A 26539-nucleotide genomic window follows, 5' to 3' on the forward strand; every position below is an offset into this window, starting at 1 on the left:
AGGTACATAGTGGTGGGCGATGAGGATGAAGTGACTGGTAATGAATTGGGGGAAAGAGTACAGGTGCAGTACATGCGAACTCGGCTTCAGGAAAATGTCCGCCGCGATCTCCATCTGCGCACGCGCGGCATCCCGCGGCCATTTTCCTGAAGCCCCGGGCAGCAGAGCGCTCCGTCTGCGCACGCGCGGCCTCAGGAAGATGGCCGCCCCACCGATCACCACAGGAATAGCGCAAATCGGGCTCTTTTTCCTCCCCTGTGCAGTGGATTCGGCAGTTGGGCATGCGCAAACCACTACGCCACCAACGGAAAAATAAGCAAGATCTGGGGGAAGAAACAGCGATGTCACCACGCCCATTTGACCAGACCAGCCTGATTGACAGGCGAAAACGGCGGTAAGGTATTTCGGCAGCATAGGTGGGGAATCAGGGTACACAAAATACACTATTGTAACACACAGCTCAGGCCCTATTTAACGGTAATTTTATCTCATATGAAAAAAACGCGGTGACAGGTTCCCTTTAAATGGGGAAAGTAGTTATTTATAGTTAGTGGGTGCACAGTGGTGGATTATAATTTATATTTGGAATGGTCGGTTAATAATAATAATTATAATAATTTTATTTCTATAGTGCCAACACTTTACATTTTAGAGGGGACTTGTACAGACAATGGACATTAAGCATAACAATAAACACATAGATCAACAGATACCAAAAGGAATGAGGGCCCTACTCGCAAGCTTACAATCTATGAGGTTGCATAATAACCAATTATATATTGTTTGTGGGTGCACCTCTGTATTCAGATGTCTAGTGTACACCATGTTCCAAATTATTATGCAAATTGGATTTAAGTGTCATAAAGATTTAATTGTTTTGTTTTTCAAATAAACTCGTGGATGGTATTGTGTCTCAGGGCTCAATGGATCACTAAAATCAATCTTAAACACATGTGATCATTAGTTTTCCAGGTGATTCTAATTAAAGGAAAACTACTTCAAAATGATGTTCCACATTATTAAGCAGACCACAGGTTTCAAGCAATATGGGAAATAAAAAGGATCTCTCTGCTGCTGAAAAGCATTAAATAGTGCAATGCCTTGGTCAAGGTATGAAAACATTAGATATTTCACGAAAACTTAAGAGTGATTATCATACTGTGAAGAGATTTGTGACTGAAACAGAGCACAGACAGAGTTCATGCAGATAAAGGCATAATGAGGAAGGTTTCTGCTAGACAAATTCATTGGATAAAGAAAGATTGGTTAGAAAATCCAAAGCAAGCCCCTCTTCCACAGCAGCAGAGCTCCAACAGGTCTGGTCACCTCAAGTCCCTGTGTCAACTAGAACAGTTTGTAGGATTCTGTCTCAAAATGGCCTCCATGGTCGAATCAGTGCCCAGAAGCCAGCACTAAACAAAAGGCAAATAAAAAACTGTGTGGCATCTGCAAACTCCCACAGCCTGCTAAATAGATGGACACTGGAAAAGTGGCAGAAGGTGGATTTCTCTTCAGTAGAATTACACTACAGCTGCCACAAACACTGCAGGAGACCTACTGGAGCCCGTATGGATCCAATATACACCAAGAAGACAGTTAAATTTGGTGGTGAAAAGATCATGGTCTGGGGTTACATTCAGTATGGGGGTGTGCGAAACATTTGCAAGGTGTTAGGCAATATCAATAGCCTAAAATATCAAGAAGTATTAGCTACCTCTTATATTCCAAATCATAAAAGAGGTCAAATTCTGCAGCAGGATGGTGCTCCATCTCATACATCCATCTCTACAACAAAGTTCCTCCAGGCAAAAAAGATCAAGGTGCTCAAGGACTGGCCAGCCCAGTCACCAGACATAAACATCATTGAGCATGTTTGGGGTAGGATGAAAGAGGAAGCTTGGAAGACAAAACCAAAGAATCTAGAGGAGCACCACAACTTCATTCACCAATGTTATGCAACATATATTTGTATTTTAAGTTAATTATTTGTCTGTGGGCAACAAAAATTTTGTCTTGCCAAAATCTGACCATTCTGTTTCCATTAACTGATCAATATTTCTGCTATAATAACAATTTATTTTCTTAACCTAAACCACATTTTGGAGGGTTTCAGCTTTCAAAAGAATAACTTATACAACCAATGGATGAATTTAACGTCAGGTTATAAGCTTTTATTTACATAACATGAATACGCAACATAACTTGTGTCAGGGAGTGTATGGTGGCATCATTGGTCTTTGTATAGAGTGTAGTTTCATGTAGAGGTAATGGTGATATTATAATATTATGTATTCTCTGTGTAGTGGTGATAGTACTAGGCACTGTGTAGCTGTATTGTTGTGTGTGTGTTTGTAAGTAAGCTCCGTTATGGCACCATATCTAAGCAGTAAGCTTGGTTCTGGTACTCTATCAATGTAGTAATCTAGATTATGGTGCTGTATGTATGTCGTAATCTCAGTTCTGCTCCAGTTTCTATGTAGCAGACTTGGTTCCATGTAGTAGACATATTAAGCTCGGTTCTGCTCCCTTATCTCTGTAGTAAGCTCGGTTCTGCTCCCTTATCTCTGAAGTAAGCTCCGTTCTGTTCCCATATATCCGGAGTAAGCTCGGTTCTGCTCCCATATCTCTGTAGTAAACTCTGTTCTGCTCACATATCTCTGTAGTAAGCTCCGTTCTGTTCCCATATCTCTGGAGTAAGCTTGATTCTGCTCCTATATCTATGCAGCAAGCTCCGTTCAGTTCCCATATCTGTGTACCAGCCTGTTTTTAAAGCCTGTTATCTCTGCTACTTTAATGCAGTGGCCAGATATAAGCAGGGAAAAGGAGGGCCACCGCAACTCAAGGGCCACTGCCTTGTGATTGCCCCCCAGGCTGAAAATTGCCAGCCAGCCCCTGCAGTCTATTGTGTATGGGGTGATTTGACTCTCCTCCGCCAGATGATTTTAGGGAAGATAAGGCTCAGACATGTCCGATTCCTTTTGTTCTTGGCAAGATATGCATGGAGGAATAGGAAGAGATTCCATTGCGAGGCTGACAGCTGTCTAGTCTGTGTAGAGAAACCTAGACATATACTCATCATATTACGGCTTTGTCAAAGTTTCTCAATCTAATACTTTTTCTTACTTCTAATATCAACTTCAAGAATTGACTTTTCACTAATGTTTGACAAGCACCATTATGACAAAATAATGTTATTCACTTCACGTACTTTTAGGTGTTATAGCTGATCAGTGTATACAGTATATCTTACTGCATAACATAACCAATGAAATACACATTGCATTCTCAGTCTAGAGAAGTTCATTTGTAAGAAAAGCAGATGTCCTGGAGACACATCCGATAAAGACCTGATGTTCTTCCCCATCATCATTAGATTATGACCTAAATGGAGCTGAAACAAGAAGCATTCTACACAGAAATCTGCACTTTTTATTTCAGTGATGGTTTTAAAACAACATTGAATACAATTTTTTATGCATCTACTATGTACACCATTTTATTAATTACAGTATTTTTTAGCCAAAAGTTATTTATTCTCTCTGTCGCCACCATGTCAATATCCATTCAAAGAGAAGATAATGATGGACGAGACAGAGGATATGTATATGTATGTGTAGGTAGTACAGTATGCCTTCTGCCTGAAAGCAGAATTACACTTTTAAACAATCCTTATGTCTGTCACCATTCCTCAACTCAGTATGGTGAGTGGCAGCTCAGCCGTCCATCTGGGGAAGGGGCCTGCCAGTATTGTGATAGACAGACCAGTTGCCCAATCAGGGCCGAGGTGTGCGGGGTTTCCTGCAAGTGTCTCATGTTTGGAATGATTCTGAGGCTATATAGCTGGCTATCTTTATCTTCCTCTAATCTCTGCCAGTTGTAGCTCTGCTCAAGTGGTGTGTGTCTGCTCTGTGTTTCAAGTTCTTGTATTCGAATCTTTGTTGCCTTACTTTGGATTTGACCATACGTTTTTCTAGCCCCTTTGTCTGGATCTGATACCTTCTTGGAATTCTGACCCCGGACAGTGACCTGTATACACCTTACGTTCCTGGCTTTTGAACTCGGACTTCTTCATGGCTTGTCCGTGAGTAGTGACTAGCATCACAATGTCATAATGAAACACCAGACTATTGTTATGCTGTAAGAATCAGGCTGCACTCAGATGTCATCCGAGTGCAGTCCTATAGTGAGTGTGACGATTCAAAGAGGGAAAATGGAAAGTGGACCCTCTAGACCACGATGACGAACCCCTCATGGACGAGCTGACCAGATGGACCGCCCCATATACAGGGAGAGTTAGGGGCAGGCCCGTTAGGGACTATCGCCATGGAAGCGGGAGAAGACCAAGAAGAGGCGGAGATAGTAGGACCACAGGATAGGTGAGTACTGCAGAGAAACAGGACTGATGGGTAAACTGCAGCAGTACAGGGACTGGCGGAGGAACTGAGGAAACGCAGAGGCTAGCAGGGTACAGGAAAGACAGGATAAACCCAAAGTCAGAGGGAAAATGAATTTCACAGAGACTCAGAGCGGCCAGGAACACCTGCAGGAACAAATGATAACCAGGCACAGAGGGATGGCAGGAAGCAGTTTAAATACCTAAAGGCAGGGTAGCACTTCCAGGTAACAGACCTCCAGAACCATAGAGAGGACAATAAGGAGGATCGATTTCCAGGTACTAGTCCTCCAGGACCATAGAGGAGACAAAGAGGAGGACCGACAGAAGATCAGAAGTGCACACGCGCAGCACTGAACCTGGTATGCGTGCGCGCACGAGAAGCAGAGGCCAGGAGCGAGCACGGAGGGAGAGACGCTGCAGAAGGAGAGGCGCGCCGGGATGCCGAAGACAGGTAAGTATGACAGGACTGGGGAGGCGGCAGCAGCGGTATGATAGTACCCCCGTCTTTACATCCCTCCTTCCTCTTTAGGCCAGAAAGAAACTTAGCTAAAATTCGAGGAGCCTGAATATTCTCCCGAGGCTCCCAGGATCTCTCCTCAGGACCGAAACCCTTCCAGTCGACCAAAAACAATGGTCTACCTCTAATTTTTTTCATGGCCAAAATGTCCTTAACCTCAAAAACATTGTCTGTGGAAACAGGCGAAGGTGAAGAAAGAGTCGAGGTGTGAAACTGATTAAAAACTGCAGGCTTAAGGAGAGATACATGAAAGGAATTAGGGATACGAAGAGAGGCAGGTAACTTAAGTTTGTAAGAAACATTGTTAATACGTGCCAAAACCTCGAAAGGTCCAATATAACGGGGACCCAGTTTATGTGAAGGGATTTTAAGGCGAATAAATCTAGAAGAAAGCCAGACCTTATCCCCAGGATGGAACACAGGAGAATCGAGACGCCTTTTATCTGCATGCCTCTTCATCCTGTGCTGAGCTAGTTCGAGAGCAGACTTGGTCTCCTGCCAAACCCTGGAGAATTCTCTAGACAGAAGATCTGCCGCCGGCACAGTAGAGACAGGAGGGACTGCTAGAGGAAGACCAGGGTGTTGTCCGTAGATGACAAAAAATGGAGATTTGGTAGAAGCTTCGCTGGTGTGGTTATTATAAGAAAACTCGGCCCATGGTAGTAAGTCAGACCAATCATTTTGATGAGCGTTGGAGAAATGCCGGAGATAAGTAACCAGGATCTGATTGGTATGCTCCACTTGGCCGTTGGACTGTGGATGATAGGCCAAAGAAAAATCAAGCGAAATGTTCAATGACTTACAGAGAGATCTCCAGAAACGAGCGGTGAACTGAACTCCCTGGTCAGAAACAATGTGCTGTGGAAGACCATGAATGCGAAAAATATGTTGAACAAAAATCTTCGCCAGTTCAGGAGCCGAAGGCAGACCAGGAAGAGCAATGAAATGTGCCATTTTAGAAAAACGGTCAACAACCATGAGGATGACGGTACAACCACAGGAACAAGGCAGATCAGTTAAGAAATCCATTGCAATATGTTACCACGGAGCAGTAGGCACTGGAAGAGGAAGAAGAAGCCTGGAAGGAAGCCGCCTGGGTACTTTGTTCTTGGCACAGGAAGGACAAGAGACCACAAAAGCTTGGACATCCTTCAAAAGAGTCGGCCACCAGTAGTAACGAGATATTAGATCAAGAGTTTTCTTGAAACCGACATGTCCCGCTAGCTTGGAAGCATGTCCCCAGAGTAACACACGTCTCCTGTTCCTCTCAGAAACGAAAGTCTTACCTGGAGGTAAAGAGGTCATAGATACTGGATCAAGTGTGATGATTCTAGCGGGGTCAATGATGTGCGAGGATTCCTCCTCAGTGTCCACAGACAAGAAGGACCTGGATAGAGCGTCAGCTTTGAAGTTCTTTTCTCCAGGCAGGAAGCGAAGTTCAAAGTCAAATCGGGCAAAGAACAAAGCCCACCTGGCCTGTCGTGGATACGGTGGATTCAGTCGGTGCGCTGAACGGATGTATACCAAATTCTTATGATCCGTAAAGATGACAAAGGGATGTAAGGCTCCTTCTAACAGATATCTCCACTCCTCTAAGGCCAATTTAATGGCCAAAAGTTCTCTGTCGCCAATGGAATAATTTCTCTCAGAAGAAGAGAAACTCTTGGAGAAGAAACCACAGGGCACAAGACGACCAGTAGAAGACTTCTGAGAAAGCACAGCTCCGGCACCGACAGCAGAGGCGTCAACCTCTAGGAAGAAGGGTTTATTAGGTTCAGGGCGATGGAGTAAAGGAGCGGAGGCGAATGCTTCTTTGAGAAAGTGGAAAGCCTTTTCAGCCTCTGCTGGCCAAAGACAAGGATTGGCACCCTTCTTTATCAAAGAGGAGATGGAAGCCGACAAGGAGGAGAAATGAGGAATAAATTGCCGATAGTAATTCGCGAATCCTAGAGAGCACTGAATCGCCTTAACCCCAAGTGGACGTGGCCAGTTGAGTACGGCAGAAACTTTAGCCGGATCCATACACAGACCAGAATCAGAGATGATGAAGCCCAGGAATGGCAGGGACGACTGTTCGAAGGCACACTTCTCAAGTTTAGCATACAGACGATTCTCTCTCAGACGGAGAAGAACTTGCCGCACATGTCTCCTATGAGAAAGCAGATCCAGTGAAAACACAAGGATGTCATCCAAGTACACCACTACACAGGTGTAAAGTAGGTCCTGAAAAACATCATTCACCAACTCTTGAAAAACTGCAGGAGCATTACATAAGCCGAAAGGCATCACCAAATACTCATAATGACCGTCTCTGGTGTTAAACGCAGTCTTCCATTCATCTCCCGAACGAATTCGGATCAAGTTGTAAGCTCCTCTGAGATCCAGTTTAGTGAAGATTCGTGCTCCACGCAGACAATCAAAAAGTTCAGGGATGAGAGGAAGTGGATACTTGTTTTTAATGGTGATGTTATTGAGGCCACAGTAATCAATGCAGGGACGAAGGGAACCATCCTTCTTCTTGACAAAGAAAAAACCAGCGCCTGCAAGTGAGGGGGACTTCCGTATAAAGCCTCTGGCCAGATTCTCTTGAACGTATTCAGACATGGCTAGAGTCTCGGAGGGTGACAGAGGATAAATACGACCTCTAGGAGGAGTAGAGTTGGATACAAGATCTATCGGACAGTCGTATGGGCGATGCGGAGGTAAGACCTCTGCTTCCTTTTTGTTGAAAACATCCGAAAAAGAGTGATAAGCTGCGGGTATATTCGCTAGTTCCGGAGCCGAGGGAGAGAAACTAGCAGGCTTGACGGGAAGCAGGCATCTGTTTTGACAAAACTGTCCCCAGGATAGGACGTCCCCAGTACGCCAATTCAGAGTAGGTTCATGGTTTCTTAGCCAGGGGAGTCCTACAAGAAATGCATGGGATAAAGACGATAAAACATAAAATGCCAACTTTTCTCGATGTAAAGCTCCAATTTGAATCTCAATCTCCTCTGTGACAGAAGAAACGACCTCCTGCAAAGGCTCACCGTCGACAGAAGCTATTTGCCTAGGAACCTCCAAGGATCTGACAGGAATCCCAAGCCTCTCGACCAGCTCAAGTTGAACAAAATTCCCAGCCACACCAGAATCTACATAAGCCTCAAGAGAGAAGCAACTGGAACCCATGTGTAAAATGACAGGCAAAATCAAAGGTGGAGAGGAATGATGGCTACCTAGGGAGGCCTCTCTTACCTGACCTAGGCGGAGGCGTTTCCCGGCTTCTGGGGACAAGAACGCAGAAGATGAGAAGCGCTGCCACAATAAAAGCATAAGCCCTGTGCAAGTCTCTCCTTTCGGCGTTGTTCGGCAGGCTTGAGGCGATCAACCTGCATAGGCTCAGGGGAAAAAGAGGAAGAAGCTGCAGTGGTTTGGGAAAGAGAAGTACCATGTGTAACGGAGGATAAACGAGGAGGTCTCCTCTCTCTGACAACCTCACGAGAACGCTCCTGGAACCGCAAATCAATGCGAGTCGCCAAAGAGATAAGGTCATCTAAAGCAGAAGGAGTATCCCGCCCTGCCAGCTCATCCTTAATACGGAAAGACAAACCTCGCCAAAATGCTCCCACCAAAGCCTCATTATTCCAACCTAAATCAGAGGACAGGGTCCGGAAACGGATGGCATATTGAGCTACAGAAAGGGTCCCCTGACAAAGGTTGAAAAGGGACTCAGTAGTCGATACCAGACGACCAGGTTCATCAAACACCTTGTGGAAGGTGTCTAAAAAGAGAGCAAGTTGAGAAACCACAGGATCATCTCGCTCCCAAAGAGGGTTCACCCAAGCCAAAGCCTCGCCCTCCAAAATGGGACACCACAAAAGCCACCTTAGCTCGGTCAGTTGGGTACAGTAGCGGGGATAATTCAAAGTGTAGTTGACACTGGTTGAGAAACCCGTGACATAATTTAGGATCCCCAGCATACCGAGGTAGCCTGGCAAGATGGGGCGAGGGCTGTGGAGCGCACGCTTGTACAGGAGCAGAAGCGGCAGTCTGAAGAGAGAGAAGTCGATTATCGACAGAGGCCATAAAATTCAAAATATGGGACTGAGTGTCCCGTTGTTGACTTAACTCTTGCTGAAGAGCCACCAACTGAGTAGCGTTACCAGGGTCGGTAGACTGTAACGTCGCGAGACGAGACTCCATGTTCTTGAGAAAGGACATGATTCTAGTCTGGTTCTCCCGCAAAAAAAGTAACTCCTTTTGAGTGGCAGAGACACCAGCGGGGTCCATGGCCTGGTTATACTGTTATGCTGTAAGAATCAGGCTGCACTCAGATGTCATCCGAGTGCAGTCCTATAGTGAGTGTGAAGATTCAAAGAGGGAAAACGGAAAGTGGACCCTCTAGACCGCGACGACGAACCCCTCACGGACGAGCTGACGAGATGGACCGCCCCTATACAGGGAGAGTTAGGGGCAGGCCTGTGAGGGACTATCGCCACGGAAGCGGGAGAAGACCAAGAAGAGGCGGAGATAGTAGGACCACAGGATAGGTGAGTACTGCAGAGAAACAGGACTGATGGGTAAACTGCAGCAGTACATGGACTGGCGGAGGAACTGAGGAAACGCAGAGGCTAGCAGGGTACAGGAAAGACAGGATAAACCCAAAGTCAGAGGGAAAACGAACATCACAGAGACTCAGAGCGGCCAGGAACACCTGCAGGAACAAATGATAACCAGGCACAGAGGGATGGCAGGAAGCAGTTTAAATACCTAAAGGCAGGGTAGCACTTCCAGGTAACAGACCTCCAGAACCATAGAGAGGACAATAAGGAGGACCGACTTCCGGGTACTAGTCCTCCAGGACCATAGAGGAGACAAAGAGGAGGACCGACAGAAGATCAGAAGTGCACACGCGCAGCACTGAACCTGGTATGCGTGCGCGCACGAGAAGCAGAGGTCGGGAGCGAGCGCGGAGGGAGAGACGCTGCAGAAGGAGAGGCGCGCCAGGACGCTGAAGACAGGTAAGTATGACAGGACTGGGGAGGCGGCAGCAGCGGTATGATAACTATATAGTCACTGAGTGTTTATAAGCTGTCAGTACTGAAATGCTGATTCACTTTCTGTATCTCTGTGGAGTTTTTTTTTATTACTTTCTGTCTAAAAAAAAAATATATATATAAAAAATGAGTAACAAAAAGACTAATACTACAAATTGTGGTAGCTCACAGACCCCCACTCTTTTTATTCTCTGTTATTGCCACCAGTGTTATTTTCATTGTCGTTATGTAAGAAATGAATATTAGTAATGTCGGAAGTGGTAACCCTTCTTTAGACAAATTAGAGCCCTAAGAAGGCTCTTTTCACAATTATCGGCCGGCCTAAAAAGGATGGTAATTACCCTACAAGCAAGCAAAATGATCATTTGGTGCCTGAAATTATTTTTAAAGGGAACCTGTCACTTGATTCATCTTGCAGAAATGCCACGTTTGTGCGTATATGTATATATGTATATATATGTATGCATAGGGAAAGACCTGTCAATCACATGGAGTGAGGTGGGGAGAATTTTGCCAGGGACTGCACCAGACACATATCATCTCTTTCTATGTTTTCTGGCCGGCTCTTCAAACCATGTTTTCTCTGAAATGCAGCAGCAAAAACGTCCAACCTCATAGTGTTCCGTAATATATCAAATGACTTGGAGTGTTTTTGTACCCTTCTGCTGACTGATAACTTTCAACAATGAGATCCCTTTGCTGTATTGGAAGCTGTTTACAGTCCATGGCTTTTGCTGTAAAATGCAATTAAGAGAGTGTGAGAAAAATCCTATTAGAATAGCTAAACTTTAAATGGAGTTAAGGTACCGTCACATTAAGCGACGCTGCAGCGATATAGACAACAATGCCGATCGCTGCAGCGTCGCTGTTTCGTCGTTGTGTGGTCGCTGGAGAGCTGTCACACAGGGTGTTAGCACTTTTTAATTCCACTGAATCTTATTATGGGAATCTACATTTTTCTCCTCTGGACTGATCTTTCCTTCTCAATTGATTGGTAAAATCTGTAAAATCTGTTTTCAGATTTTCACATTACCGTGTTAGTTGATGACAGTTGACTCTTTAAAATTCTATTTAAGGGAAAGTGGAAGGGGGAGCTAGAGGCTGATATAGCTATTCTACGGCAAGTTTCCTGAAATGGACAGTTACAGTTCTCCATAGAACTTTATGAGCACCATCTGCAATCTCATAGATCTGCAATGGGAAAATCTATATTCACTGAACAAATATTTTGCCCAAGAATTAAAAAACTTGAGAATAAATGAGAAAGAAATGGATTTCTCCAATAAGATATATTAAAAGGTTCTCATTTTCATATATGCTATTAATTTATGAAAAAGAAACTAAACACATTCATTTAAAGTGTATCTTCAGCACAATATTAGAGGTACATGTGTCCCTCCATGTTCTGAGGCTTAAGGTACCGTCACACTAGGCGATATAGGCGATATGACGTTGCAGCGTCCTGCATAGCGATATCGCTATGTTTGGCACGCAGCAGCGATCTGGATCCTGCTGGGATATCGCTGGTTGCAGGGAGAGTGGACGAACTTTCTTTCGTCGCAACTCTCCCGCTGACACCGCTGGATCGCCGTGTGTGACGCCGATCCAGCGATGTCTTCACTGGTATCCATGGTAAACATCGGGTTACTAAGCGCAGGGCCGCGCTTAGTAACCCGATATTTACCATGGATACCATGGTAAAAGTAAAAAAAAAACACTACATACTCACCGTCTGTTGTCCGTCACGTCCCCTGGAGCATGCCGTACTGACTGTCTCAGCGCCGTCCGGCCGTAAATAAAGCAGAGCCCAGCGGTGAACCTGCAGTAACTGCGGTTCACCGCTGGGCACCGCTGTTACGGCCGGCCGGCGCTGAGACACAGTCAGTGCGGCAAGCGCCGAGGGACATGAAGGACGACAGAAGGTGCGTATGTAGTGTTTTTTTTTTTTTTTACATGGGGACTTCGGCATCGCTGAAGACAGTTTCAGCGATGCCGAAGTCACTTGGTCGCTGGAGAGAGCTGTCTGTGTGACAGCTCCCCAGCGACCACACAGCAACTTACCAGCGATCACGTCGCTGGTCGCGATCGCTGGTAAGTTGCTTAGTGTAACGGCACCTTTAGGTAGAACTTTGACTCTTTGCATGCCACTTGGAGACCTTTGTTCCATTCAAACAGTTTCTTGTGAACCGATTAATGCATTCCACAAGAAACCCCTTTCACAACCACAAATATTCATGCAATCTTTTAATGATTATTAAAATGGTCCTTGATATTTTTTTATTTAGTCTTGTTCACGGGACATTTCAATTCATTGCCTTTAAGAAAAAAAACTCACTCTCTTGTCAACTGTCAACTGAACTAATAACTGCTGCATGTAAATACTGCAATAATGTGGAGAATTATACATTGCCCTGTGAATGTTCTCGGGGACTCCAATCAGTTGTCATTCAGACCAACCTCTGAATTATTCGTCCTCAGCCTTCACTATTTCACTTTTTTTCCTCAGAAAAGCTTGGACAGCTTAAAGGGCACCTGTCACCCCGTTTTTTCAGTATGAGATAAAAATACCGTTAAATAGGGCCTGAGCTGTGCATTACAACAGTGTATTTTGTGGACCCCGATTCCCCACCTATGCTGCCAAAATACGTTACCAAAGTAGCCGTTTTCGCCTGTCAATCAGGCTGGTCTGGTCAAAAGGGCGTGGTGTCTTCCCCCAGATCTTGTTTAGTTTTCCGTTGGTGGCGTAGTGGTTTGCGCATGCCCAATGTCCCGAATCCACTGCACAGGGGAGTTAAAAGAGGGCGATGTGCACTATTTAATTGGTGATCGGTGGGGGCGGCCATCTTCCTTTGGCCGCGCGTGCGCAGAAGCGGCGCTCTGCTGGCCGCGGCTTCAGGAAAATGGCCACGGGATGCCGCGCGTGCGCAGATGGAGATCGCGGCGGCCATTTTCCTGAAGCAGAGTTCGCATCTCGGCTTCAGGAAAATGGCCGCCGCGATCTCCATCTGCGCACGCGCGGCATCCCGTGGCCATTTTCCTGAAGCCGCGGCCAGCAGAGCGCCGCTTCTGCGCACGCGCGGCCAAAGGAAGATGGCCGCCCCCACCGATCACCAATTAAATAGTGCACATCGCCCTCTTTTCACTCCCCTGTGCAGTGGATTCGGGACCTTGGGCATGCGCAAACCACTACGCCACCAACGGAAAACTAAGCAAGATCTGGGGGAAGACACCACGCCCTTTTGACCAGACCAGCCTGATTGACAGGCGAAAACGGCTACTTTGGTAACGTATTTTGGCAGCATAGGTGGGGAATCGGGGTCCACAAAATACACTGTTGTAATGCACAGCTCAGGCCCTATTTAACAGTATTTTTATCTCATACGGAAAAAACGGGGTGACAGGTGCCCTTTAAGTTTTGTCCTAAAATCTTTCTTTGCGGCTACTACTTTGCATTCTGTTACAATGCTTGCTTTTCGCTTTAGATTAGAATTGTCGATTTAACCATAAAAGGTCTAGCACTGATCTTGAAGGGTCTTGAAGAGTTATTTCCAACTATTTGTTTTCTTTTTATCCTTATTTGAGATATGTATGACAAAGAAAGCCTATGGATCTCCTCCACTCAATGCTCGGTCCTGGATCACTTAAGATGTTCCGAAGAGCAGCACTACAGAACAGCACTAGGGCTACTGTGCATGCCTGGGCACCATCGATTCCAGACAGGAGAAGGCGGCTGGGCTGGGGAGCTGAAAATGTTGTCTCTTAGGCTACTGCGCATGTTCAGGAGATGTCTTATTGTCTCCAATTGCAGAGCAGAACGGTGGTCGGCATGGGAATAACTACAGGGGTTACACTCACACCCAAACCCTGGAATCTAGAAAACACAAAAGATCCATATGAGAAAACAAATAATATTAAAGACCCATAATAGTTTGGGGCAATGTTGGAGAGTTTGCACTGGGGCCCACAAGCTGTAAGTAATGCCACTGGTAGGCGGGATGCACATGGTCTAGTAGAATGCGCTCCATAGAACTATCACTACTTATAGGAACAAACAGTGCAAGCGATGTACAAGTTCATCCTGCAGGAGTGGCCATAATCAATGGAAAATAGGAATAAGCATTGCTTGGAAATAGAGGCAGAACTATTCTAGATGCAGGGGTTGCAATCGCACCTGTGCCGTATATGCTAGGGGGAGCACAAAGATCCCTTTGGCCCATATGAAAAGACATTTTATAACATTTTATAACGCTTGCTCTTAACCCCTTCACAACCAATTAAATATATTTATCTCAGATCCACCTACGGCCGTTAGGTTAAATGCCGCTATCAATCACCGACAGCGGATTTAACAAGCACCAGCTGGAAGTGCATCACAAGTCCCGCCCATCGGTGCCCCCATCACATGATCACAGGGCGCCGATGGGTTGTCACTACAACCAGGGGTCTGCAGAAGAGCCCTGTGCCTGTCATCACGATTCTCCTGTGAACACCAGCTCAATGATCTCTGCTTCAAGTCTCCTAAGGGGACTATTGAATATAGTAAAGAGTGAAAAAAAAAGTTTTAAAAAATATTAAACATTTTTTAGAAAGCACAAATTCAAATCACCCAAGTACACGATATGGTAAAATCAATGATGGCATTCAGAAGTAGAACTCGTTTCACAAAAAATCAATCCCCTATACAGTCATTTTGATGTGAAAATAAAAAAGTTATGGCTGTAGGAAGAAGGGAAGGAAAAACACAAAAATGGAAAAGCACCCGAGGATAAAGGGGTTAAAGACCTGCAATAGTTGGGGCTCCTGATAGAGTTTTTGCATTGGGGCTTACGAGCTTCAAACTATTCTTGGGACATGGGGTGGATTGAAAGACAGATATCCCAGATACCACAAAGGCATTACATGTGATTGTAAGTATGCACCGATTTACACTATGTATAGCCAGTTATAGCGGTAGCTGCAAGCGGCTGATCATTGGGGTGCCAAGGTGTTGGACCCTCACCGATCTGATATACAGGAAGTATCCGTCACCGCCACCAATATATAAATCCTGGATAACTGCTTTGCAAAAAAATGTTTAAAAACCGGTGTGGTATGTGCTGGATAAAACTATTTATGGATTTTACTGCATTATCACACTGAAAGGAAAGGAAATGAAAATCCATTCAGTGCTTACTGAGCGCAGATCTCTCGCTGCACAACCTTTAGACTTTGATCTCCCATTTACGTCATCTGGAGGACCACACTTCTCGCCCACACAGCATTGTTGTTTGGATTTAGGGGGTGGGGGAGCCTAAGGACCAGGTGGTTAAGCACAAGAGGTAATGGCCGATACAAAGGAGAAGAAAATGCACTGTACTTTCATCTAACATGAATGTTTCATAGCAAGAGCAACAAATAATTCTGGACAAATACATTTTATGGTTAATTGATCTCCTACAAGTGAAACACTTCACTAACCTCACATCATTAAAGCGCAGAAATGTTACTTTGTGTGGCGGATGCATAATTGAAGTTAACATTTTATAACGCTTTAATTGGCGTTAAGGCTGAATCATGTCTTTCTCATTTCATATGGAAGAACATTCCTGTAATTGCTTCTTATTTATGAGTAAGCACACATATATATTTAGTGCAGAGAAAGGCTTGGGTTAGAGATTAACACAATATGGAATAAAAACATACAAAACACACACTTTCATGGTGATTCATATTATGTGTTTTAATATAATTATCCAAGTCTAAAGGCCTGAATTTATTGTTAATTATAATTTAATTATTGCTAATTAAAGTAAACGTCTGTTTAAAAAGATCGAGACCATTCTGTTTCAAATGCAAAAGTATTTGTCAAGTTTACAAATATAAAGGTCATTTTATTCAACACAAATGAATATAATACACTAAGAGGCAAAAAGTGCCGGCATCAAAAAACAACTATGGCTCCATTCTTGTAAATCAACAATACTCTTAAGCCTGTACCATCTGTCCATCTATGGTGCTGTAATAAGCTTTGTCAATGCAATTTTCTATAATTATATACAACCGGATCACCACAGTGTTAAAAACATTTCAAAAATTCAAAGCTCATTCGAATGCCAAGTTCAGAAGTCCAAGTACAGATCATGGTTTTCGGACTGGCCGCTGGTCTCCTGACCCTAACACAACAGCCTCATATATGCTTGGGAGGGTGTTAAGTTCTGGACTAGTGATGAGTGAATATACTCGTTACTCGAGATTTCCCGAGCATGCTTGGGTGGTCTCTGAGTATTTTGGCGTGCACGGAGATTTAGTTTTTGATGCCTAATTTGTTTTGCCTAACAAAGAGGCAATCCCCACCTACACTCACCGGCCACTTTATTAGGTACACCATGCTAGTAACGGGTTGGACCCCCTTTTGCCTTCAGAACTGCCTCAATTCTTCGTGGCATAGATTCAACAAGGTGCTGGAAGCATTCCTCAGAGATTTTGGTCCATATTGACATGATGGCATCACACAGTTGCCGCAGATTTGTCGGCTGCACATCCCAAAGATGCTCCATACAAGGCAGGATGGATCCATGCTTTCATGTTGTTTACGCCAAATTCTGACCCTACCATCCGAATGTCGCAGCAGAAATCGAGACTCATCAGACCAAGCAACGTTTTTCCAATCTTCTACTGTCCAATTTCGATGAGCTTGTACAAATTGTAGCCTCAGTTTCCTGTTCTTAGCTGAAAGGAGTGGTACCCGGTGTGGTCTTCTGCTGCTGTAGCCCATCTGCCTCAAAGTTCGACGAACTGTGCGTTCAGAGATGCTCTTAGGCCTACCTTGGTTGTAACGGGTGGCGATTTGAGTCACTGTTGCCTTTCTATCAGCTCGAACCAGTCTGCCCATTCTCCTCTGACCTCTGGCATCAACAAGGCATTTCCGCCCACAGAACTGCCGCTCACTGGATTTTTTTTCTTTTTCGGACCATTCTCTGTAAACCCTAGAGATGGTTGTGCGTGAAAATCCCAGTAGATCAGCAGTTTCTGAAATACTCAGACCAGCCCTTCTGGCACCAACAACCATGCCACGTTCAAAGGCACTCAAATCACCTTTCTTCCCCATACTGATGCTCGGTTTGAACTGCAGGAGATTGTCTTGACCATGTCTACATGCCTAAATGCACTGAGTTGCCGCCATGTGATTGGCTGATTAGAAATTAAGTGTTAACAAGAAGTTGGACAGGTGTACCTAATAAAGTGGCCGGTGAGTGTATATTCAAGCTGTCTAGCAGTCGCAAATCATGCAGCTGCTTTGACAAAAACTAAATCTCCGACCATGCCAAAATACTCGGAGACCTCCCGAGCTTGCTCGGGAAATCTCGAGTAACGAGTATACTCGCTCATCACTATTCAGGACAGGAAACCTGCAGCCAGGCAGGACATCAAGATCTGCATCAGGTCATGATTCAAGGTTTTGTGAACATAGCCTAAGGGTACAAGCTCACGGACGTTTCCATGTAAACCTACAGTAGCAGTAAAGTCCACATTGCAAAAAGTAAAATGCAGTGTAACATCCACAGCACCTGTCAATTTATTCTCCGCAGTGAGCTCATGAGATTTCTTAAAATTTCATACACGGCACAACTATTGTAATAGGAAGCAGATTTACGGTCTGAAAATCAGTTGCGTAAACACCCTGCGTACCAGAACCTTGAGGCCTCAAGCAGTCATCGGGATTATGGCTCTGTAAAACCATTGAGTTTTAGGACTGCTTCATATGACAATGATTTTTCTCCTACACCAAAAATGGCCCACGTTTCATCAGTGATTTGGATTAGTGTGTCATCAGACTTCGATCAGTGTATCAGTTTTTCTTGGATGAGGTTTCTCAAGGCTCTATCAGACAGTCCATGAAAAACAGACAGCACAAGGATGGCATCTGAGTGCTATCTGGTTCTTGCACGGATCCATAGACTTGCAATGGTGAGTTTGAGCCGTCACTCAGACCAATATCAGACAAGTCTCCGTGATTACTGCAGAGTGCAGACCACTCGATCCAAGAAAAAAAAATCAGACGTGAATTAAAAGGGTTTCCCCACAAACTTAATTTTAATCAACATTTTAATCAATAGATCTTTGAATAATAAGTTCCACAATTACATGTGTTAAAATAAAATGTTCCTGTTCCTGTACTGTGTAATGGCTATACCTGACCGTACAGGGACATGGCCTGATCATACCACAGCTCCTGGGCAGGAGGGAGAAAAAGAGTGTACAGACATTACAGCATGTGATCATAACTGATTTTTTCTTTGAGGTAAATCATTGCTTAAAAATAGGCAGAAAATGGTTTGCCTTACAACAAAAAGAATCAGCTGTGATCCCATGCTGTAATATCTGTATAATGTAATAATAGATTCGGCACTTTGGAATGACATCTATTTTTACATTATTTGTGTAGTGGAATCCTATTTGTGCACCCATCCATAGAGGAGTGCGGCACAGCTTGTTTTTGTCTCTAACATCTGTATACTCTCGTTTGCATTTGAGCTAAGAGACATTAGCATATAGCATCCGATGCTCTCACATAAGATGCTATACTCTAATGTGAACTCAGCCTTATATTCTGGAGGCACTGCCTCTGATTAACTAGAACGCAGACCCAGTGTCCGTTCTGATTACTGAAAGTACTATCCAGAGGGGCACTTCTCTCTTCCTGCCCGGCACTAATCAGTCTGAATGGTGCAGGGCAGGAAAGCTACCAGGACCTTCACATTTACTAAAGCTATGATCAGTTACATGTCTTTCAAAAAAACTTTAAATCATTGTATTGTATGCACTTCGCTTAAAATCAAAGTCTAGGCTGCAGTAGAGGTGTGTCTTTGTGTGTAGCAGATGTAATAAGCATGGCCGGCCATGATTCCCTTCCTCTACCTATGCAGGGATGCCGACATACTCACCACTCCAGCAGTGGCAGCATCCCCGCACTTGTCTCCCTCTTTCCTCAGTGCACACAGCACTTTCTCCCAGTGGCGTGCAAGCATGCAGCTCGTAAAGGGGCAGTGCGCACATAGTAAATGCCCCCATTTAACAGCTGGAAGGTATGTAATTAAAGTGAACACCTGCAAGACGTCTCCCAACCAATAGCCTAAAAAAAAAAAAAAGATCTAAAATGCCTCCAAAAATTCAAGAATTAATACAGCACAAAGGCACTGCAGTGCTTAGGGATTGTGAGATAACTTTGACATTACCCAGACTGTTTGTGTTGAAGAGTTTGAAGGGAGCTGGATATAGTCCTAGGAAACCTCAGTGTTACACACATCTTTCCCGTATTGCAATTTGTAGTGGATCAATTTGTCGCAAATCAAATTTTTGAAAAAAACAATTGTTGAACCTGGCAAATTTGATTTTCAAAAGATTTGATTAATCTCTATTTTCTGCAGACCCTGTTCTTGTTGTATGAACCAACCGATCATTGACCAACCAGCAGAGGAAACCATGAGACCGGTACAATAGCTAGGGGGCACTACTGCGGAGCAGAGAGGGGTCAGTAGGTTAATATAGATTTTATTTTACTTTTTTGAATTTGTACTAGAAAAATAGTACGGTAAGTATGGTCAACCCACTTTATAAAGAAAAAATGGAACTATGTTGATAAAGTCATGACTGCCATAATAAGTAATGGTCACTGAGTGTCTAATACATGAGTAAACAAAGATGACTAAACAAATACATATTGTGGTAAAATAATTATTATAGAATGACAAATCAGGGTCTTATCTTTCCAGTTCCATCTTTTATATTTTAGTGGAAATCCTCTTTATGTGCAAATTCATTATATAGAGAGCAAACATTTACCTTTCGACTTTCCATTCTACAGATGGACATTTATTTATAGCTCTTTGCTTCTATTTGTTTCCCACCTTTCCTCCATTGAATCTTGCTGAATACATTTCAACACATTTCCATAATATTTTCCTGCTTCTTTATAAATCATGCTTTTCTTCATTGAGAGGATTGACAGTAAGAAAGTTTTATGAGAACTGTAGGAAATGGTTCAGCGTCTAAATAAATGGGAAACCCAAGAACATAAACAACACAATGCAGCAAGCTCCTAGAAATGTCGAGAACATCTTTTTGCAACAGTTATATTCCAGCAAAAAAGGCTGTTTGCCAAAGTAATTACGGTATTTAAATAAGATACAAATAACAGAATAGAATTACTAAGGAAATGTGAGCCAGATACAAAATTATAAGAAGAAATGCTTCTATAATGTTCGTGACCAATATATAATACAAGTACAGCAATGTCATCTTTCGAGATGTGGCTCCCCAATAATATACAGCTCTGGCAAAAATTAAGAGACCACTGCAAAATGTTCAGCTTGTCTGATTTTTCTCTTTATAAGTATATTTTTGAGTAAAATGTAAATTGTTCATTTATTCTATAAACTTAATAGAAAAGTATAGATGTAAAGACTGGCGCTCTGCAAAGGACTAACCTAAAGGTGAGATTAGTATAGAGAGCTGCTGGTGATTAGAGCAGGTTCTGTGTATGCCTGCTGTAGAGATTAGACTGAAAGAATCCATTGTATCTTTCTCTTGAGACGTCTGGCTTATCAGCAAGAAACTTGAGCAAGTTGACATTTCCTTTTTATGCACGCATTCCTTCTGTTATTATAGCCTTTTACCTACATACTAGAGGTTGTAAATTTCACAGTATAGATAAGCTTTGTAAGAGAATGTGAAATAATGAGCGCTTGTGCGCATGTCTGCAAATGCATAACTCTTTTTCTTTATAAAGGAGGGGTAAAGCCCAGAGAGTCAGACGCGCTCCTGAGCTTCCCCTGTATATGATCACACAATACTTTGTTTGCGTGTCATTTACCTGGAAGCTTACCTCCAGTAAGCCAGGGACTGAGAAGGACTTAACATTTCTTTGGCGCATCGAACAGGGACCTGAGATAAGAGTATTTGCTCGAGATTTACCTGCGGATACGGACAACGGAGATCTGGGATAATGGACGGCAAATGAACTGAAAAACCTGGCCAGGTAAGAGACATTATTAGTTCTCTTTTATCTGCCCTGTATTATCCGAAAGATCTCTATGAGCCGTGTCACGATGGGTTAGTCTAGTAGTGAGTAGATACCTATAAAACTCGGGTTACCATATTGTATAGACTTATGAGTCCTGTCCCTGGCAGTGTGTGAACAGTGTGAAGGTTGTGGTATGTTGTGAAAGAAGAGCAAAAGTGCGTAGAAAAATAAGCCGAAATAGTTGGGGTATAAGCCTTATACACGGAAGTCAGCCTAACTGGGTCATGTGGTTGCGTTCTTCTTCTCCGCCCATGCTTGACTCTTATTAAGTGCTTAAACCTCCTTCATTTCTGGATAAGGTTTGATAGAATGAGCCCAGGACGCGGGTTTTCATGAGCCTGGGACAAGTATGCTAACTGACGCAGAAAGTTTTGTGATCTGTATGGTGTTGCTGGGTCTGTTTGTGTGCATAATAGCACTTAAGTACGTCCTGCATATTAGAAGAAACGGAGCAGACAAGCCCTTCAATATTTTAGCTCCCTAGGAGAGAAGGCAACGAGACGCCACCAACAGAGGAAGTGGTTGTCCAAACGTCACCTAGGGTAGTCATAGCTAATATTGAAAAGAAAAATGGGAAATAAACAGACCAAAACTGTCTTAGGACAAGTGGAAGCAGCAGATATCATACAGGAAAGATGTGGAAAGACAGTCAGAAGGCAGATTAGAAGGGTAAGAGAGAAATTGGGAATTTCAGAAGCACTTATGTTCAGTACAGAATGGGAAAGACTGAGTAAAGAACGAGGTGGAATTATCAAAGACAATGGGTGGGAAGAAATCATACATTGTATGATAGAGGTCTCAAAAACAGCTAAAGAGGAGAATTGGAAGTATGATCCAGACACTTCCAAATGGATCATGGGGAAGGGAAAAAGTTGTGACATAATCCCGCCACCTTACCTAGATCCAAAAGCCCAATCATTTGTACCATCTGGAAGAGCAGAAGGAGGAAAACAATTTCCAGCCTTGTATCCCAATCTTGGTGGGGTAGGAGGATGGGAATGTTCACACTGTGGACAACAAAATCCAGATTGGAGAAATGATTGCCTAGCCTGTGGTACACCTAGATATGGCGCTGTACTTGCCCCTGTTAGGGTAGTACCAAGACCTTTTAGAGAAGCTGGTGCTGACGGGGTAATGAACACCAGATATCATCAGACCAGACAATACTTTCCTTGGTCCCCTGCCGAGGGTATGTCCCTCCTGCATAATGCGCCTGATCCCACTCAATATCCTATCCGATTTGCGCAGTATATACAACAAATCATGCAGACTCATGCTGGGGTCTGGGCGGACGGGGAAGAATTATGTAGAATGAAAATGTCCCCCGGACTTTTTCAGGAATTATTGACACACCTACAGCCCAATAGACCAGTGGCAGAAGGGGGTGCCTTACAGACAGAAGCATCAGGTACCCAGTTCACAGAGGCATTAATAATTTTCATGAGAGGAAAACAGAGGGAAAGGGGGTCTACAGGTGTGATTATGCAGAAATTTGGGCAAAGTATTGAAGAATATAGTCAAGAACTAGAAAATAGCTTTAGGGATGAAGGATTGGATTTGACTGATGCTTCAGTAAGGAGACTTTTTACAAAACAATTAATAGAGGGGCTAGATCCGAAAATCAGAGAAAAATTTAAATCCTCTACTCCAGATTGGAGAACAATTGAACAACCAAATATTGTGAAACAACGATGTTTAGGAATAGCCATGGATATGAGAGAGAATCGTAAGCCTGTTAGAATAGCACAAGCTAATACAGGAGGAAGAGTGAGACACAATTTTCTTTGCCACTACTGTAAAAAGCCAGGTCATTTCCAAAGAGAGTGCAGGAAGAAGTTGGCAGATATAAAGTCAGGCAAATTTGTTCCCAGAAATAACCCTCCCCAAACGGACAACCAGCAGAAATCTACCATCATAGATGGTCCCATACCAGATTCAGATTGACTCGATGTGTTACAAACTTTCCTACCAGCTAGAAGACCTATGATACAGGTGAATGTGGGGGGGAGAGAGATTCCATTTTTGATAGATACAGGTGCAACTTCCTCAATTTTGAATCAAGATTTTCTTCCGAATCCGGAAGATATTTCAGAACAAACAACTTTTGCTGAGGGTTATGATGGGGTAATTCGAACACTGCCATATACTGTGCCCCTAGAGGTCTCATTAGGACCTAAATGTTTTGCATCCAGATTTTTGTATGCCAGAGGTGCCCCAACATGTCTGTTAGGAACTGATGTACTAAAGAAATTAGAAGCTAACATCAAATTTAGGGACGATGGCACAGTTATGCTGACTATCCCTGATGATGCAGAATCATTAGAACAATATGTCAGAATTCAGGCTTTTGAGGATTATACTGAAGAAAAAGAGTACACCACAGATCTAGACCTCTCAACGGTCCCAGAAACACTGTGGGCACAGGGTGACACTGATGTGGGATTATTGCATATTTCTCCTGTAAAATTATCTGTGCAACCAGGAGCTGTTCTCCCACAGCTCAGACAATACCCTGTGAGTGCCCAGCAGGAATTAGCAATTACAAAACAGATAGAGGGATATAGAGAGAAAGGAGTTCTGGTAGAGATACAATCACCTGCTAACACTCCTCTGTATCCAGTCAAGAAGAGAACTCTTGATAAGGGTTCCATGCCCAAATATCGTATGGTACATGATCTAAGAGAAATAAACAAAGTTCTAGATCCAATCACCCCAGTTGTACCCAATCCTCATACATTACTATCACAGATACCAGCCAGTTCTCAAGTGTTTACTGTAATAGATCTTTCAAATGCATTTTTCTCGGTTCCTTTACACCAAGATAGTTGGCATTTGTTTGCATTTACATTTAAGGGCAAACAGTTGGCGTGGACACGCCTTCCACAGGGAATGATACACTCCCCTACTCTTTATTCAAATGCCCTACAAACAGTCCTTCAGAGGTTTGAACCTGAATCACAGGTAGTAATTTTGCAGTATGTGGATGACCTACTACTTTGCTGCCCAGATCTAGAAACTGCAGAAAGGTCCACTGTGAGTTTACTATGTTTTCTAGAAAAAGAAGGGTGTAAAGTGAATAGACAAAAGCTACAAGTTTGTCAGATCAAAGTGGTCTTTCTAGGTCATTGCATTTCTCAAGGTAAAAAGCATCTTACACCTCAAAGAACTGAAGCAATAAGACAGATGAATGAGCCTAGAAATCATAAACAGCTACGAGCATTTTTAGGAATAGTGTCTCATTGTAGACAATGGATTATACATGCCAGTCAACTAATGCAACCACTGTATGACTGTGTAAAAAGTGAACCTTATTTGTTGACAAAAGAAGGTCAGATTTCGTTCCAACAATTAAAAGATGCCCTTGTTTCAGCTCCAGCGTTAGGGCTACCAGACTACACCAAACCATTTCAGCTTATGGCTGCAGAAGTTGATTCCCATGCTACAGGAGTTCTTACCCAGAAGCATGCAGGGAAACAAAGACCAATTGCATATCTTTCAGCAAGGTTAGATCCAGTGGCTAAGGCAGCGCCAACCTGTGTACGTGTGGTTGTTGCTGTCTCGCTATTGTTGGACAAAGCATCAGAAATTGTCCTAGAGTATCCACTCACAGTTCAAACTACGCATGATGTTTATGGGATATTAAACCAGGTCCAACCAAAACACATTTCCATGGCCAGACATTTGCGGCTACAGTGTTCTTTGCTGCTCCCCTCTACTATCACATTTGTAAGGCTTCAGACTCTCAATTTAGCTACACTGCTACCTCTCGAGTCTGAAGGGGGGAATAAGGACACTGATCCACACGCAAATTTTTTCCCTACAGACACACATGATTGTACAGAGCTCATTTTACAAGAGACGGTAGGCTTACCCAATGTATCCGAAACACCACTTCAAAATCCAGATTTAGAGCTGTTTATAGACGGTAGTAGGTTTGCAGATGACACAGGTAATTTCCATACAGGGTATGCAGTTGTGTCAGAATCTGAAACTCTCAAAGCAGAACCTCTTCCACCGAAACAGTCTGCACAAGAAGCAGAACTAACAGCATTGATTGAAGCGCTAAAAATAGCTGAGAATCAGACAGCTAATATATACACTGATTCTAGGTATGCACATGGTATTGTGTTTGATTTTGGAGTAATCTGGAGAGCTAGAGGTTACATGACAGCGTCAGGACAACCTGTAAAACATGCTTCTCTGATCAAACAGATCTTAGAGGCTGCACAAGAAACAAAAGAAGTAGCAGTAATTAAGGTAGCTGCACATGTGAGACTCGACACTAGGGAATCTAGGGGAAATGATAGGGCTGATAAAGCAGCCAAGGCAGCAGCAGTCAAACCCTTACAGCAGGTTCATACTGTAAACCCCACAGAAAATACTGAAGATAGACTGAGACAAGCACAGGAAGATGCAGGAGAAGAGGAGAGGGACAGGTGGAAAAAGGAAGGGGCAGAAGAACAAGCAGGAATTTGGAAGAAAGATGGACTAATATGTCTACCTAGAGCCTGGTACCCGATTGTAGTTGGTGGACTACACCACCCTACTCATGTGTCTGCAAATGCAATGACACTACTGGCAAAGCAAGTCTGGTTGGCTCCAGGTTTTGGCAACTACGCAAGAGACTATTGTGCTGCATGCGTTATATGCCTGGCACATAATCCCGGACAGACGACAAAGACCTCTATGAAGCACCACGTCCGACCTCTCTATCCGTTTCAGCGATTACAAATAGACTTTATCCAGCTGCCAAAAAGTAATGGGTATGAGTATGTGTTGGTGTGTGTGGACATGTTCTCAGGGTGGCCAGAGGCCTATCCAGTTCGGAAGGCTTCAGCTAAAAACACTGCTGTAAAGCTAGTTGCCGAACTGATACCCCGTTACGGTCTCCCTGAAGTGATCGAGTCAGATAGGGGTACTCATTTTACTGGAGAAATATTTCAAAATGTACTGAAAATGTTGGGTGTTGAAAGTCAGTTACACACTCCATACCATCCTCAAAGTTCTGGTAAGGTGGAACGCATGAATGGAACTTTAAAATTAAAAATACAGAAAGCCATGGCTGAAACAGGAAAGCCTTGGACAGAATGCCTTCCACTGGCCCTTTACTCAATACGCAATACCCCAAGGGGTAAGACTAAACTGTCTCCATATGAAATTTTGTTTGGCAGGACTGCCAATTTAGGATGTTATTTTCCACAACAACTTGTGTTAAATATTGAGTCATTGACTTCTTATGTGCAAAATCTTCAGAAACAATTAACTAAGGTGCATGCACAAGTTTTTGCTTCCCTTCCAGATCCTGACAACATTGAAGGAAGTCACAAGTTGGAACCAGGTGATCAAGTCTATGTAAAAAGACACACCAGAAAGGCTCTAGAACCAAGGTTTGACGGACCCTTCCAAGTCCTGTTGACAACACCTACATCAGTCAAGCTTGAAGGAAAGGCATCATGGATACATGCAAGCCACTGCAAAAAAGCAGTACAAAACTCATGATATTGATGTTAATAATGTTAACACAGATG

Source organism: Ranitomeya variabilis, chromosome 1 (assembly GCF_051348905.1).
Source record: "Ranitomeya variabilis isolate aRanVar5 chromosome 1, aRanVar5.hap1, whole genome shotgun sequence".
Classification (NCBI taxonomy): Eukaryota; Metazoa; Chordata; class Amphibia; order Anura; family Dendrobatidae; genus Ranitomeya; species Ranitomeya variabilis.